The 18284-nt window shown below is 41.0% G+C and overlaps 1 long non-coding RNA gene across 4 annotated transcripts in view; it reads left to right on the plus strand.

The window, feature by feature from the left end:
- The window catches only part of LOC109286016 (uncharacterized), a 122696-nt gene that overhangs the window by 31896 nt on the left and 72516 nt on the right, over nucleotides 1–18284 (plus strand). For 2 of the 4 annotated variants that reach the window (XR_009462718.1, XR_009462716.1), the window contains 2 exons: nucleotides 4529–4644; nucleotides 6431–8925. The exons of the other annotated variants lie outside the window; for them this stretch is intronic. This is a non-coding gene — a long non-coding RNA (uncharacterized LOC109286016). Of the gene's footprint in view, nucleotides 1–4528; nucleotides 4645–6430; nucleotides 8926–18284 lie in introns of those variants that run through there. 4 annotated transcript variants of the gene reach the window in all.

Here is an 18284-nt window from a genome sequence, read left to right on the forward strand (position 1 = left end):
ATTTACATGCCTTTGATATTTTGTAAAACAAAATCCAGATCACTCTATTTGGGAGATTTATAAAGTCCTGGAAAAGGAAGCTGGGAGAGGTAGTGCAATACAATGGAGATGCTGACAGAGGTTACTATTATCAGAGTGGAGCATGCAGGTTTTGCCACATGTGGCATTATGGGCAATGGAAAACCCCCATTTTTTAGAAACTCATTTTCTTCAGTGTGCTCAAGAGAATGCTTGGTATCTGCTACTGTGCTGAGTAGCATTCTTGCAGTGTCTCACTATCAAATGGCATGTTAAACCCATGCCAAGAAAAATACTTATTCCCAATCCTAATCATGCTCCCTGACTACCCTCTAGCGTATATTCTTGCAGGACTGTTATCCATCCAGGCATCCATTTGAAAGACATTAAAATTATTATGATGAGAGCTCACACTTACTGGGTTGGCAAAAGCTGGGGTAAGCTCCAAAGACTAGGCACAGAAGTCCTAACCAAAAGGAGAGTCTTGTATCTCTATTGACTCCTGCTGTCTACCTGATACATTGTCCTTGCTGGACTTCAGAGGGAAATACACTTAAGACTCCTATTAGCAAGGAAGTTTATCAAGACGCAAGCATTTGGAAGATCTAAGATTAGAGGAGGAAGAATAGTAGTTGGTAGGTGGATGCTGGAGCATTCTCCAAAGTGATTTTTAAGTGGAGAGGGAAAGATGATTATAAAATACCAAGCTATCTTTTTCTAGTCTTGGAGACTCCATGAAGCATATTAGTGCAGCAACTGGGAATCCACTTTGACTGCATCTTGATTCTGTAAAATAGAGAAGGACTCCTTTTGGCTTTGCAAGTTCTACCTCTCAGTGAAGCTTCTAGGTCCCAAGAAGACTGTCCAATAAAAGGAAACATCTTTAAGTGGGCAAGCCTCTTTAATGTGTCCTGAGAGTAGGTCAATTCTGTACCTATATTTTTCAGCTTCAGTAACAGTCCCTTGGAATAAAATGTGCTCCTTACCCTGTCTGAAAAATTACCTTGGCCTTTTAAGTGGAAAAATCACTAGTTGAAATATTATAATATCTATCTGGAAATGAAATCTCACAATTATTATTTTGTCCTTTATTATTTAAGTATGGTTATTGTCTCACAGAAATTCCTAAACCATTTCAAATGTTTGCCATGTCTTACAGAAGAGGTCCCATGGAACACTTCCTCACCAATTTGCAACCAAATAACATCCCTGCAACAGCTTCTGCAGTTGCCTGTACTGCAAAATAATTTGAAAAAAGTATTTAATGGATTTTAGGCTTGCTTTTTTTTAATGGTATAGCAGTTGGAAACATTTGCACAAATCACCAGCAAATAATCCCCAGATCACATTTTAGGAACCTTTCCTTTCCTCTCCATTAGTTAACCAAAGTTATGGTGAGGTTTTTTTCCTGTATTTGGAATGGCTGCTCACAAGTGCCAAGGCTTATTGCAAGGCTGCACTCACTTAGCTGTACCAAGCCGTTCCTTGCTATTTCTGGCAGTAGCTTACTTGCAATGCACATGCCCTCCAAGTGGGTGCTGTAGAATAGTGGGTATGCCACAAATTAGCTCCGTACCCTCAGTGAGTGCCACTCTGATTCCCTTTCCCTGACCAATCTGTTGTTCTGTTCTGCTTCCTACATAGGCACTGACTCTATCAGTACTCTGGGGCTCAAGCACCCACCAAAAAAATTAGTGGAGCCATGTTTGCAAATGTTAAAAACAAAACCCCAAAACATGCTATGCTGGAAGAAGCAGCGTGTTACTTCAACCTGGCTTTACAGCGTCTGTAAAGATCAGGTGCTTCAGCAGGGGCTTTGGTGCTTTTAGCTAAAGTTGATTCAATCAGCTATTAGATAAAAGCACCAAAAAAGCCCCACTAAAGCTCCCAATCTTTACAGATGCTGTAGAGCCAGGTTGAAGTAACTTGCTGGGCATGTGAGGGGCTTGGCATGGGAATGTGTCGAGTTAAAAGTAAAGTACCATTTTGGGGTTTTTTTTTTTAACATCTGCAAGCACTAGGCATGTGCAAGGCGGGCCCTATTTGATTCAGATTCAGTCCAAATAATGGACAGTGATTCGATTAGTTGATTCAGATCACTGTCCCTGATTCGATTCGGCCAAATCTGAAGATTCAGTGCTGATTTAGAGAATCAGTGATTCAGACATAGACAGAGCTTTAAAAGTTTTTTCTACATACCTTGAGGTACTGGTGCGGCTTGTAAATGCTGCAATGCTTGGGTGGATGGAGTGTCCCACAGGAGCATGGGGGGGTGGGCCTCCATGTGCTTGGCAGCAAACCTAGAAGTGGACTAGAAATATTTCTGGTGCACTTCCGGGTCCACCAAGGATCATGCTGGGTGGTCCCTGTCCACCTCTCTGGCTCGGCAATTGGCCATGGGGGGGACCCTGGATACTCCCCCAGTCCCAGGAGGCACCAGCTGCCAAGCTGGGTGGGCATGGGGGGGGGGGGTCCCCTGTGCACTCCCTGGTGTACCCAGAAGTGGACTGGAAGTGCTTCTGGTCTACTTCTGGGTCTTCTGCCGAGTGTGCTGGGGAGTCCCCCATGCTCCTGTGGGATGCTCCATGTACCCCAGCATCTCAGCATTCACGAGCCGCCTGGTACCTAGAGGTATGTAGAAAAAACGTTTAAAGTCGTGTCTATGTCTGAATCTTCAAATCTTTCCAAATCTCTCTGAATTGAATCGGAGGAATCTGATTCAATTCGGAGAGATTAAAGGGTCCTCTGATTTGATTCAGCTTCAGAGATTCAGCCACCGATTGGGCCGAATCTCCGCCAGATTGAATCAGGGACCGAAGCTTCAAACAGCCCTAGCAAGCACCCAATGTCAAAAAAAACCCAAAATCGGCACATATGACTTCCTACCCTCTGCTCCCTACCCAATCTGCTGCTCTGCTTTCTGCTCTGTCTGCTGTTGTGCTGCCTGCCCCCTCCCTGATCTGCCACATGCCACACATGAAGGCTGCCCATGCCACTTCTGGCATGCCTGCTACATGTTGGCCACCTCTGCAGTAGAACATGTAAAGATGTCTGCATGATTTAGCTGTACCAGTGAACACACTGTTTGTTGGTGGCACCACTGGACCTTTGTGTTCAACTGTCTATGTGTAACACAAACAGAATGTACAAGTCATTTCATACTGCAAAGGGTGTTCTGGTTTCATATTTACTGTGTATATTTTTCTGTATTGCCAAGCGTGCTTTAATTTGACTATGAGTAAGTTTGCCACCAGTGTCTATTTTGCTGTAATATTGCATCTTTCTTTCCCCACCCCACCTCTCCTCTGATTGTTGATCTGGGAGAATGCATGCTGTCTGGACAGTAGGCAGGAAAGCCCTCTGCTGTGTGGCCTTTTGTTTTAGGACTGCTACCTTCCCTCTGCTAAGTTCTGCTGGTCTCAGAACCACTGTAATTAAGGTGTCCCCCGTACCTCTGGAGCCCATGTAAAGACACCCCAAGAGCTTTGGAAGGGTTTTCTTTGGTAGTGAGCTTGAATAAGTGAAATCCAAATAGATAAAGCAGATTTGTGTCTTAAGCTAAACTTCTTTCTGAGATATCTTGAAAAACTGAAGGGGAAAGGAACAATGGAAATTCTCAGAAGGGTTTGAAAGACTCCTCAAGAAAGTTCCTAGATTGAATAGCATTGTGATTATTACTGATTATTTGAATTGTACCATAAAAGGTGCATAATACATAATAGGAAAGAAAAGTGAAGATGTACTTTATCCTCTGAGGTCTGATCCTTGAAATCACTGGGAATCATTCTATTAACTTCAGGGTGCATAGCGTTTTGGATCTAAGTTTTAGGACATAGGTAAGAGGATTCTTATTCTAGAAAATTTTGATTAGGACTACTAATTAGTTTTTCAGTTAATCTATATATAAATATATAAAAACAAATATTTTAGAATTGGGATATGAAGAAGCTTTCTCATCTTGGAAAATGGTTGGGATTTTAATGATTTTTCCTAAATCAGGATAAGAGTCAAAATCTCAAAAGTGTTCATTAACCAGAAATTCCTCAAAACACATTTTGATCATTTTGAAACATTTCATTTCAATCTCAGCCTCTGCAATTAAAAATACTTTATATATTAACCCTCTCTCTATCTATATTAACCTTTCCTAAGACATGAAAAATGGTAATTGATCAATCAAATATAACAGTCTAGAAAAACATTCCCAACCAACTTATACAAACACAATCCCCTTCCTCCTTCCCTCCATGCTAAGAGCTGCCTGATTCTCAGTTTGGCACCAAAATAAACTTCAGCTTTAGGGGGCATCTTTAATTAAAGTGACAGTTATAAGGTCTTAGATGAGTGTCTGCAGCAAGCCCCCTCCCCTTTTCTGGCATGTTTTCTTCCTCCCCGAAGTTTCTTCTTTAGCTACATCAAAATTTTGATCACTTTGCATTCAATTAGCACTCTGTAAGGAACGCATCTATTCAAAGAATCAAGCCTTAAGAATTTTCTCTTCTGTTATTAGGTGTATTCAGTGCTGTAGCAAGGGGTGGACGGATGAGTGGGGTGACCGCCCCGGGAGCCAAAGTGAAGGGGCACCAACAGGCACTGCCCAGCCAGGGTGGGGTTCAGAACAGAACTGTGAGTGGCTCATTTTTTGTGGGGGGGGGGGGGGGGGGCGTGGGAACAGGTGAAGGGCAGCTCTCACCGCTGCGTGCACTCCTGGGCAATCACTGGGGGGCATGTGCCACCCAAGTCTGTGCACAGGGCGAGGGCAGGCTGCCGCTGTGGACTTTGCTCAAGGCACCAAACTTTGTTGCTACGGCACTGGGCATATTTAGTTTTTATAACTCTGGGTGGTTCTTGTGCATATTTTGCCCTTAGGCAGTCAGATACCATAATGGTAGGAGCCTAGAAATGCCTAGAATGTAAATTCTATTTTATGCTAAATTTGAGAGTAGATTTCCTTTACCATGTGCACATTGTTTACCATTTGAACTAGTAATGAACACAGAAGGGAGGCAATCCAACCAGATATCCCTTGAAACAAGCTACAGTAATATCACACAAAGTTCAGTAAATCCTGTGCTCATATAAGTGGCAGACTAATACATAAGACTCCTTCTCTGAAAGTAGCATGCCAGGCACCTTATTCTGAACTCACTGCAAGGCAAAGAATTCTTTAAGGACTCTCAAAGAATTTCTAAAATAGCTTTTCTATAAGAGGCAAGGCATCAGTTTGACACCCCTTGCCCCCACAAAATCCCTTGTTATGAGCTTTTCTGTCTGCAGGGGATGGCCATGACACAGGCACTGACACAGGAATGTTCAATTAAAATAGAGATTCAAAATTTTCTATTGCAACCTGGTAGTTTCTTTTAGTCCTAAAGTCTGGTACCTCATGATCATTCAAATTCTTGCTAATATTTGGGTAGGGTTTTCAAGGGCAGTCAGCACTGGCTATGGGCTTGACTTGACATAGAATTATGCTGTGTGCTCTTGAAAACTACCCCTTTTATTTATGAAAAAGGCATTAAGATTGGTTTCAGAGATGTCTTAAAGTTGAGGTAGACTTTCTTTCTGATCTTTATACAGCTGGACACATACTATTAAAGCAGCCTTGTCTGCATGTGGAAGTACACAAAAATTGTTTGGGTATTTATTTTTAGAACTTTCTAAACAGTGTCTAAGACAGGTATTTAAAAAACCGCACTGTATATACACAAAGGATGGTGTGGTAAACCATTTATGACTAATGTGATCACCCCAAGCTCCTTTTTTAGCATACTGCTAATATGATATGATATATGCTCCTACAAGTCTGGGAAGAAATATAACACTTGGAAGGGCCCATTAAAAGGAAAATTGTGGTGCAACCTTAGCTGTTGGTACCTCCATAAAACATATACATATATAATTATATATATAGTTCATGAAACTTACAGCCTACTGTATCTCACTCAGAGTTCAGATGCAGAGCATGACACATTATATTTGTGGAAATGGGATCCATAACCTAATGTATTCCTGCATCAAAGAATAATGTATCATAAATAAACCATTATAGCCTGTCACATCCATGTTTTCGCACCAGAGCATATAAAATGATGTATTTTGAGATATAAAAAGAGGTGATTATTTTATGTTTCAACAAAAAAATTATCCTGTGTTAATACATGTGCTGTCTTGGAGGTGTTATTGCCTTACCACTGTTCATTGTACTCTAATCCATAACATCAAATGAATGACAGCATTTATATTTTCCAAACCAACGCAATTTGTGTGTGGCTTTTCTCTGTCAGTAATTAAGAAATCAAATAAGACAGAGTGAAACTATTTAAAAGTTTCTAGATATAATTAGAACACCTCATTCTCCAGTAACTAATTCCTAATTAAAGTAATTTGTCTTTTTGCCCTTCTTTTCAAGGGTGAAGAACAAGTGGTGATGAATGCCTAAAATCAGGAAAAGTGAAAATTGCAGGGAGTTGATTTGCTATGATTGAAGCACATTCCACAGCTTTTAACAACTACCTTCAACCAATATAGTAACTGGAACTTCAGCTCCTGTTTACATTACATACACCTTGTTTCTGAGTTTGACAAATGGTGGAAATTATCATTTAAGATATCAGCTGCGATTCAAAAGGTTTGAATGTAAAAGTTGCTCCTTTTATGTTAGCACAACTGAAAAGAATGACAAAGAGAGAGAGAGAGAGAGAGGGAGATGAAAAGTCTGAAATTTGTTCCATAAGATGAAAATTGTCCTTTTAAAATTTTATTTGCAGCTGTGCCCAAATGCTGATGGATTTATCATAGAACTAGGGATTAGTAAACAATGCGTACCCTATAAAGAGCAAAACAAGTCCTTGCGCATTACTGTACTTAATTGCAGTGGTTATATCAAAGCCGTATAAAATTTAATCATCAACCACAAGTAAGACTTTTCTTTGCATGTGTGCTTGCTTCCCTGTTTTTCCACCTGTTTAAATGAAAGATTCTTGGAATATCACAATATGCAAATCTTGTTTATGATGCAAAAATATGCCCTTTCATCTCCCAGCAGCTTTGATGTCGTGATATATAAAGCTTTTAGTGCCACCACCTACCAGACACACACAGTTGTTATCTGATTTATAAACATGTGTGCCCAGTGTAAATAGATTGTGTTCAATGGATGACACAGTCCTTGTAGTAGTTTTTTAAAGGCTGGGAAAGAGGAGAGTGAAATATTCTTTTTTACCTGACTCATTCTTTCATTTACAAACACCAAGTAAAAGAAAGCTTATTATTTTGGAGTAAGAAGATGTAGGTCATAACTGATCCTAAGAGGTTAGTTTTATAAATAGGCATCTTGTCAAAATGTGTTTCAAAAGCAGAAACTTTTTTTGTTAATGAATTTTCATCCAAGTGGGAAATATGCAGGAGGATCAGGTGAGCTCCTAAGAAATGCAAAAATCCTTAATTAGTACAGGAAGAAAGAGAAATGCAGGAAGTTAGGTCAGCACTGGAAATGGAGCAGAGGAAGCTAAGGAGGGAATAAGGGGCACCTAATATTTAAAAGTCTGAGACTGATTTGTAAGCTATTTAAAAGAAACAGCTATCTTTTATACAGCTTTATACAAGTAATTATTCTATGACATATTTTACAGTAACAATAAGTGAAGAGTTATGTGAGCATCACTGATAAAACACTATGGGCCAGATTCTCCACTTACACTAACATTACATCTACATAGGATGCTAACTGCACAGTAGCATGTCACAGCATTAGCAGTGCTAATATGCTACTGTGCAGTATTATTAGGCTACTGCACAGTAGTGTCACTTAAAAGGTGTTTGCCAGTGCTACTGTGCAGTAACTCCGGTTACTACACATTTATTTAGTACTTGAACATACAAGTACTAAATAAATGCACAGTAACCACTGTGTAGCACCATCTCGTGTAGATGTACCCTGGCATTGCTTCAAGTCTGGCCCTATATTTTGGTGGAAATGTATCTGCTTGCCAGCATATTTCTTTTATTGATTTGGGGCCAAATTTTGCTCTCAGATTCACATAGCTCCCATATTCTATTCTTCTTACACTTCGGAGCTAATGAAAATTACAGTTTATACATCTACCATAGGTACAGCAGTGTAGCACAGCTGGGCCTGCCACGCAGAAATTGCCATTCAGGTGGGATAACCACCATCATGATATGAACTGGAAGGTGTAACAATTTTTCAGGTTTCCAAAAGCACCCTGGGAAATCCTTTATTTCTCTTTATTTCTACCTAAGCCCTGGGTTGCTTTGAACAGAGGAGGTAATTGTGTAGGTGAACTTCAGAGATTCAAAGGGATCAAACTTGAAAGCGCTTGACTGAAAGTGCAAGCTCAAACTGGAATCCTGTCAGGTACCTTTAGAAAGGACACATTGGGGTGTTATAACTTAAGGAATTCTTGTACAGTGGGTGACTTGAATATAAGACTCCCTGCAGAAGGGAGATTAGTTTAATAGTAAAGGGACTGATAATAGTATAATTCTTTCCATTTATAGCCTCACAGTTGCTTGAGAGGTAGATAACTGCTATCTCACTATTCTGTAGGTGAGACACAAAGAAGTTACAAGATTTGCCCAGGGTTGCATAGGAAGTGTGGGGCAGATTGAACAGATATTTTCTGTCCTTTAGCCAAAATATCTTCATTTCTCAATCTAAATGTTTTTAATTTTTTTCAGTATTTTTTTTTAATCAAGGTTTCTGTGGAAATGAATATGAAGGTAACGTTTATGAACTTTGATGGTGTTTTTAATAAATACTGGCCAGGTCTATGTGTGCCCTTAACTACATAGTAGATTAATTAGCTGTGGAGTAAAGCATCACTGTCCATGTGCAATGCTATTAGGCCACAGTAAACTAATAATGATGCCACCATAACATAGTATTATCAGGGACAGCAACAGTGTTATCTTGAGGTGGAGTAATTAACTTTAATTAAATGCTCATGTAGATTCAGACTGTGGGCATAAATTGTGGCCAGTCAACCTAACCAGCAGAGGGCCAGACTCCTGCCTGCTGCCTTGTCACACAGCTCTGCACTTTCAGTACCCTCTTGCCCTAGCCAGCCCCTCTGCCACCTGATGTTGCCACATGGAGTCCGGGGCTGACCCCCACTTCCCCCCCTATGTCCCCAGCCCAGTGTAAACTGCTCCTTCCTGGCTCAAATTGCTGCTGTCCCAGGTGCACATGTAGATGCTGCACCCAGGACTAGTTTACTCTGGCTCAAATGGCTCAGTAATGTATTGCTTTGAAGGAATTGCATGTGAAGATGCACCCACTGGGTTTCAAATAACTGTAGATTTAACAAAGGGAAACATGAAAACAGTTTATTTTGCCAAAACCACTTTTTAAACTTAATTTTTTTTAAAACAGCTTTAGCCAAAATGAGAGGTTACAGGAGAAATAACATGCAGTAGGAGGTCTATGACCATTAGTCTGTGAATGTCTTAGATGCTGAAAACAGTTGCTTCTAACTGATCATTTGTGTATGATGGCAATATCTTTCTGTCTTCAGCTGAGTATTTCTCCAAGGATTTGTCTCGTATGACAGTAGATGTCCCTGACTTCTCTTCTAATATGGTAGTTAAGTAGCTGGGAGAAATTGACTGGTACTGTGACTGATTGCTCTCATCCTAAGCTATTTGTTCGCACAGATACTTTTTCATTCATTTTTTAGTGAAGGCTCCTTCTCTTACAAAGATACAAACTTTCCAGTGCTGCCTGGTACCCACCAGTGTCCTGGATTCTGTCAGAACACAGTACAGAAGCAGCACGTGGTGCTGACTTGTTCCTGCTCGTAAATTAGAGAATCACATCCATGTAGCTCTTGATACCTGCCTCCCACTTCTAGAGGGTGTAGAAGTGAATGCAGATACCCCAGGCTGACTCAGGTCCTTCCTTTTAGACCAAATGCAGAAGAGGATTGCTATAAGCAACTGTTTTGCCACCACCAGCCCCTTACCAAAAGCACTCTACAAGGCTCAGTTTTCTTTCTTGTAGTCAATATACATATGCACCTATTGAGGGGGTAATGCAGTGGTTCTCAGCCTTATTAAACATGAGGCATCCCTGGATCCCTTGCAGTGCCCCTTAGAAAATGCCAGCTCTTCATTTTCACTCTTTTTTTTGACTACAGAGAAATAATATAGCAGTTTTTCTCCTGCAGAGTACTCAGAAAGAACACAGCTATGGGTTTCTATTTGAAAACTCTGGGCTTATCTTGTGTATCATGTTTATAAACCCAACAGTGCTAACATTTTGTGGCACTCCATGGTAGCCTGTTTGAGAAGAAGTACTGTGCTAGTGAGACAACATAAGCTGAAGCACTAGGAGCATATGAACAGAATTCACCTTTACATCTCCCTTACGCTTTAGGCAAACACTAGGTATATCTACACATGCCATTAATGTGCTCAATAGGTATAATTATTTATAAACTCTGGCATATATCACACCACAGTTCATTGCTCCTCTGAAGCTTCCAGGTGCACCATTTACACGTGTGCCCAGACTCCAGCACACTGAGTTGGAACAGAGCAGCCCTGGCTGGCAGGGGGCCCTGGGGTTCAGGCTGCCAGCCTGGGGCTGCTCTGACTGGCCTCAACATGCTGCAGAGGGGCTGGCTGGGGCATGAGGGTGCTTCATTGTGAGGCTGGCTGGTAGGCAGCCCCCGCACTGAAGCACCTTCATGCCCCAGCCGATCGGGTCAGTGTACAAATGTGCATTGCTGTACACAAAAAAAAAACTGCAGTAGGGTAGTACTTGTATTTATAAGAACTCCCCTGCTGCAGAGTTTATTAGTTTCCTGTGCCCTAGTAGGGGCATGAGATGCTGAGATGTTTACTGTGGACCTAATTAATCAGCTCCGCAGTAAATGTCTTGTGTAATCACACCCGCTATTTCCCAAATTTCTTAATGAATGACCAGTAAAAAACAGTCATTAAAAGAAGCACAAATAGCTAAAGTTGAGTCCACACAAAACCAGTAGGGAGAATAAAGGTGTTCAAAGTACTTTCTGTCTCTATAGCATGTCCAATTACCAAAGGCATCTGACAAATGTGTCTAATAAGCTATTTGTTATGAGTTATTAGTTCAGTTTCATTGAGTTTGTGTCAGCTGGGGTTGAAGGATGGTCTTGTGTCAGAAACCAAAGTTTGGAAGTTAAGAGATTTTGGTTCTATTCCCAACTCTGCCATAAATCTCCTTAGACAACCCTGGATTTCCTGAGTATACTGCTAGGTTTGTATTGTAAACATGCAAGGTATCCCACACAACAGCAGTCTACCCAGTTTAAATTTACTGGTATCACTTATACCAGCTCTCAAGTGTTCTTTTGCATAGCTGTCTCCAGACTAATTAAACACAGAGGAGCATAAGTCTTGAATATTAGTTGCAACTAGCATGTTACTCCTAGTGTTCCCAAGAACTTTGAGCCAGTGCACATAGAAATCCATTCAGATTACTCAGTCTGATGAGACATTTAACCCCATAATTATGGAATTAAGACAGTCCCCAAAGCTCTTATTTAACAACTATTGTTAATAATTTGTATTATAGCAGTGCCTGGAGGGAACTGTGCAGGCTTTTCATGAACACCTACTAGTCCATGCTCTGAAAGATTTACTTCCTGAGGAGACCTCCTAGACAAAGGTTGTGAGAAAGGGATGCAAATATGTAAAGCAAGGTTTAAGTGATATGCCTATGGATATGCAAGGAAGCTGTAGTAGAGCCAAGAACTGAACTCAGAGCTCCTAAGTCCCATTTCAGTGAATTAGCCACACAACCATCAGCCTTCCCCTTCTTACTCTTATTCTTCAATGTAAAGTACAGATAAGTTACTGAACATCATGAAGCCCACTGGCCCATTGTGCCATGCAGAAAAACGATGATGCAGGACAGAAAAATGCAGGTCCTGTCTGTATGCCAAAGCCAAAACAAAGCTTGCATTATGCAGACAGGACTTGTTGTCAGGCAGGATCAGAATTGCCATTTATTCTTTGTGCTCTGAAAGTTTTAGCAATTGAGCGCTACCGTCACTGTATTGTGATACCCTGGTTCAAACTGCACGACCCGACAAGTGGAGCAAGGAAACTAATGATGTGCTGCAGTCTCCAAGGGATCAGGCATGGCAGACATTTGTGAAGGACAAGGAATAATTTGTACTTTGCGTTTTAGCCTTTCATTCCATTGTACCGGCTCCCGGGCTGGAATGAGATGCACACCATGGGCTCGACACTTCTTTCAAATTCCAAACATACTTCAGTAACTCCACTTATTATGAAAATCATGATTTTTATCACTCAAGAGCATTAACAAATCATCAGAGAAGAATGTAAGAAAAGTCTACCTTGGAGATACTGGCCCCATTCAGAGCAAGTTATAAGGCCAGGGCTGATGCTCGCCAGGCCAACATTTTCCAATGAAAGGAGATCCTGTTCATCCACCCTTTTGACTTAATGGATGTGGTTTAATTAAGAATTATTTTTAAGGTTCAACTCTTGTTCCTGCTTTGTACTTCATTCTGAAAGGTGACCGCCAGAGTGTTATGCTAGTAGTGGAAAATGCAAGACATCTCACAACCACAACCTTTGCTTCAATATAGAACTGTACCACACTGTTCGTCCTAAAATACATGGTCCTGAACCCCTATTCCTGGGCAGTGTATTGTGCGGGAGACCTTCCATCTTTGGTAGTGGCCACAGGAAGGCATCAACAGGGTATTAATAATGGGTAAAAGGATTCTACCTAACCACTCTTTGCCTTTTTGTGCTAGCTGAGGCTGAAGAGGTGCAGTCTATGTTTCAATATTATGGTGCCAGTTGTCAGAATTGTATTTGTGCACTCCTTTTCCTTAGTTGCAGGCAGTAGTTACAGGCAATTTTGCATGTAGAGAACCTGTTAGACAAGTGATTGATCACTGGCTTATGCGGTTGTTACCCCTGAGTATTCAGCCATCGTGACTGTGTCTGTGTTTGCAAATCTTTGCACATGGGAATGAATAAGATTGTAAGTTGGAGAAGCTGTCCCTGAAAACCTTGCGTAGACTGGGTCCCATGTACAGCCTCAACATCTTACAGCCTATGTTTGCTTTCACTTCCATGGAAATAAAGGATCAAAACTAGGCATTGCTTTTCCCATAGTTCTGGCAGTCATGTACCTTTGGGAAGTTTTCTCCTATGAGATCACTTTGGTTCATTTGAATACCTTTTATTTGTTTTGTGAGGTGTTCAGAAAGGCTTGACAGGTAAGGAATCATATAAATAAAACCTGTTCTTATTTTAAAACTTTTTGGAATAGGAGAGAATTCAGATTAGTTGGTGACTGAGTATTCCTAGAAAATGACCTTTCATCTTCTGAAACAGTTCACTCATCTGTTATTACATTCACCTGCTAACTGCCAACTTTATAGCAACAAAGCAATGATATAAGCTGTGATTATCACAAAATTGTGATGTGGTACTGTGCCTGATAGTCACACAAGTATATTAGACACGTGTGAAAGCCATGCTCTATCTGACTGCATTGTTTCAGTAATAAACATTGTTTTCTCAAGGACCAATGAATCATGGCAATCTGTTAAAGTAGCATGTTTCAAATCATAAATGATTATACCTGGACATTTCTCATCCTTCCTGATGCTTTCCTAAGCTTTCCCTCAATGAGAATAAAAGGTGACCAACACTTTTTGGCGTGCTTATTAATAATTTGTAAGATGCTGTGAACACATATAAGGTAGAAAGGAGTCAGTGAGCCAGATTATGAACTCCATGGTACTAGTATAAACTGGGTAGAACTACATGTGCACTTTTAATGCCCAGTAGTCTGTTTTACTGTGCATTAAAGTAGTGTGTAAAAAATTGTGCCATTACGCTAATGTTCAGTAAAATAGGCTGCTGTGCATTGTCACCTAAAAAGCATGCTCTTGTACTACTGCTCATTAGCACAGCCTAATGTGCACTAATTAAGTAGCTCACATTGTAGGTACTAAATTTAATACGCTTTACGAAAATTGCATTAACGCATGTGTAGACATGCCCACTGTAGATTTTCCCTAGTATAACTGAGATCAGAATCCATTCTCTGTGGCTTGTTGTGCCATTGACTGCTGTGGAAGCTGTGTCAGGTCCCAAGGGCCAGATCCTGAGAGGTAATGAACACCTGCATCTTCCATTGGCTGGCTCAATGTCTTTGGGTAATCAGCACTTCCTGGGATCAGAGCCTGTAGCAGTTCTGGGAAGGTAGGCAGGTGTCTAGTCATACACCCATTATACAGATGGGTAAAATGAGTCATGTGACTTAGTGATGAGTAGGAACTGAACATAGAAAACCTAATTCCCTTGTGTTACTTTATTCCCTGTGTGCACGGGTCTTCAAGATGATGAACACCAAAAACGCCTTTCTGAAATGAGTATATGAGCAGGTATATAACCGCCTGCTGCCATAATATAGCTGAATAGGGGCCATATGCATCTAATTCATCTTCTATGCTCTTTTAAAGTGGCAGTGTAGCCTCTGTTGTCCTGGAGGCTGAGCTGAGACTGTGGAGTTTGCAGAGGAACATGCTGCATCAGGCACAACCAGGCTGGCCCCACATAAAGTCAATACTTGTATGAAAACAAATAAAATCTTAGAATACACGGTAGAGCTAAAGAATGCCTTCCCTTCTTTCCTTCAAGCAACTATTTTGTTAACTTGAAAGACTGTAAGGGTGATCTTACTCCATTCTTTCAGTACAGGTCAAATACTTGTCATAGGAGACACCCTAGTTAATATTAAACTAAAAATTAATAGATTAGATAACTATTACATGCTTTTAGTGCCAATTAATTTAATAGCTTTTTTTTACAAGGTAGGAGACTGTGGAGCATAGTTTACTATGGCTGTGTTAGCTCTCAGATAGGTCTTTTGTGCTACAATTACCACCAATTGATTGGGCTGACACATGTAATCCCCTTTGGATCCCCCAATGATATGATGTCAGTAAGAAGTCCTTCAAACAGGGCTATTAAAAAGCACATTAAACATGCTCCTTGTTGTAAGCTTTATGCTAGCTTATGTTAGAATAACAATGATGCAGTGGTATTTGTTTGAAAATGAAAGGATTATATGGTCTTTGTAAAATGAGGAATTTAGTTTTCGGGAGGGGCAGTGAAATGGTGATTTATTTTTTGTTTATGTTCCTACGAATCCTTTGATATGTCAACTTCTGTCACTAACTATTAGGCCACTTGTAATTTCTTGTATCAACCAAGATGAAATACATACTGCCTCAAATAATTTGTGTCAAGTGCTGAACAGCATAGACAGCAGCGCTTTTTGTGAGATTATAATGAGAATTGAATTTGGGTCTTTAGAAATCCATAGGTAATTTATTGTTAAAGAGCACACACGAATCATTCTATCCTTTAATTGTCATGTGGATGCTCTTTGCTTTCAGCTGATGCTGAGAACAGATTGCAGAAAGAGTGATACCCCATATAAGCTCTTTACCAAGGGCCTTTTGATTTTATTCTTGTTAATGCTGCCTTGAGGATAGCCAGTATTGCTTTTGGGGTCTAAACCTGCTCTTAGAAATGACAATGGGACATTCTGAAACTTTGAGGTGGATTGTGTTTTAGGCAGAAAGAAAAACATGTCCTTTTCTACAGCGTGCAAAGCAGCATGGTTTGAATTCATCCTCTAAATTCTTTTTATTTTTGGAGATTAGAGGATTTATAAAACTGTACAAAGAAGGAAACCAGAGGGTCTTAAGAATAGGCCTCTGCTCTCTGTAGGTTAACAATGTGGTAAATAAGTCCTGGCAATTTTGCTGTCATGAAAATACATTTTCATTATGTTCTCCTTACTGTAATGCATCTCCCTGCATATCAATGTGATGTTCTAAAATGGTCAATTATTAGCCTGTAGGAGTTAGTTTGACCATGACTGTCACCTTTTGATCAAATATTTTTGGTAGAGTGCTGTCACCAAAAAATTCAGAGGTACCCAGAAATTTAAATTACTAGTGGAAGGGTCTTGTTCCTGTTCTGCTTTACCATCCATAAATTAAAGGCCAGATTCTGATACTCTCAATAATCCACTAATCCTCTCTAATCCACAGTAAATATCTCAGCATCTACCTGTGCAGTGCTTTTAGGCCACAGTAAACTAATAAATTCCACCATAAGTTAGTACTTGTAAATATGCGTAAATACGAGTACTGTCCTGTGGCAGAGTTTTTTAGTGCACAACAATGCACATGTGGATGCTGAAAGGGCTGGCCGGGGCATGAGGGTTCTTCAGCATGGGGACTATCTGCTGGCTAGCCCCACACTGAAGCACCCTTGTGCCCCAGCCAGCCCATCCACAACACGTTAAAGTGGGTTGGAGCAGGCCTGGGCTGGCAGGCTGACCCCCTCCATCCCCTGCAAGCCGGAGCTGCTCCGACCTGGCTCAGTGTGCTCTGGTCCCAGGTACACATGTCAGTGCAGGGCCCAAGAGCAATAAACTCTGGCATGATATGCACTGGAGTTTATTGCTGTGAATTAATTACACATGTAGACATGTCCCCTGAGTTGTTACATTTGATTCCAAGTAAGAGTATCAGTATCATCTCACATTTAGTGTGAATAACCTGCTTCTCCATGCATAATAATTTTAAATAAGACTATACCATATCATATTCTATACCATGTATCTTAAATGTACATTTGACATTTTAGTAATATTATATAGACTGTAGTATTTAACATACTAGTATTCTGCATAGAAATACAGGGCTGGAGCTTGAGTAGCACATAGATGCCTAACTCTAAAATTTAGCTCCTCACAACCTCCCCCGCTCAAGCTGCTGCCCAACCCTAGAGCGGCCTGAAATCACCAGGTGCCTAAGTTTCCAACATTAGAGTTCCTGAGGCACGTAAAGTTCTCCTGGGCATGATCAGAGCTGCCTTGGTATTGACTGTGCCAAGGAGCTAGACACCTAGCTCACATTTAAGCCCCATCAAGATTCACGCAATATATATTTCCTGCTTGTCGTGCCTGCAGGGCCTGATTCGATAGAACATGCCTACCAAATCAGGCTTCTCATGAAACAAAGCTGAAAAAGGAGGAGCTGATGTGGTGCCCTCTGAGCCCAGAAATCTAGTGGTTCGAACCTGCAATGAGGTGGAAGCCCCAAGTTCTAATCTCTCCTTCGGTTGAGGGAACCTGAACTCACATCTTCCATACCCTTGAAGAGGCTCTAACCACCAGTCTGTAGAGCATTTTTGGGCCTGCTCCTGTCTGTCCTGTTGAAGCTGGTTCAGTCTGCATGAGTCACACAGAGAGAATGACTATATCCTAACTGTTAGGAGACTCTCCTGAAGGTGGAAGATATGGGTTCAAGTCCCCAAGGCAGAGAATGGATTTGAACTAGGGCCTCACATATCAGTGCAGAGGGCTATAACCCCTAGTATCCTGGATAAATGGTGGATGGTGATAATAACCTTTGCAATGATTTGTGAAAAAGGGTTTATTTATGTGAAAGGAGTCCCAAGTGGGCAGAGATGCTTCTCTGCACTGCAGGATTAGGCACCTGACTTCCTCAGAGGGGTACAGCTTGCCAGGTAGCTTAGGTAGCTCCTCACTGTGTGTGGTTTCTGTGTGCCACCCTCTCACCTAACTGGCTTAGGCCTTCCTTGTCTTCACTTATCTCCGTGTGAAGGGAAAGCAGTGCTCCTCAGATCACAGTTGGCGGGTCCTGTATCCACGCTGCCCAGGTGTGGATGCCTACACGTCCTGCAGGTGATGGGTAACTGGGAAGCCTGGGTTTCCTACAGAGGTTCCAAGTAGAGAAATCGGTGTTGAAGGAAATATCTCCTTAAACATGAAAGGAAATTGAACAGAGCTCTGTTTTATGACTTATGACAGAGGCAAAAATAAAGCTGACTTTTTATGCCCTTGGTAAAATGAGTTGTTATGGTGCCTATTGCTAAGGAGTCACCTTTACTATCACAGGCTTTATGTCCTTAATACTTTATGATTTTACTTCTTAAAACACTTACCTTTTGGCAGTGTACCTAACCTACGTAAGTAGCTGTTATTCCAAGAGCTGACACATTTGCTGACTGAGCCAACAGTTGCATGACACTGATGAACTAAAAAGGCAAAATAAGCACCTGTGGTTGCTGATCTGTTTCAGTTTTGGCAGATCCATGTGTTGGGATTTTTAGCAGGCACTTGTTGATATTGTTATGAAGTCATCCTAATGCCACTACACTAT

The sequence above is a fragment of the Alligator mississippiensis genome, chromosome 5, assembly GCF_030867095.1.
Source record: "Alligator mississippiensis isolate rAllMis1 chromosome 5, rAllMis1, whole genome shotgun sequence".
NCBI lineage: Eukaryota > Metazoa > Chordata > Crocodylia > Alligatoridae > Alligator > Alligator mississippiensis.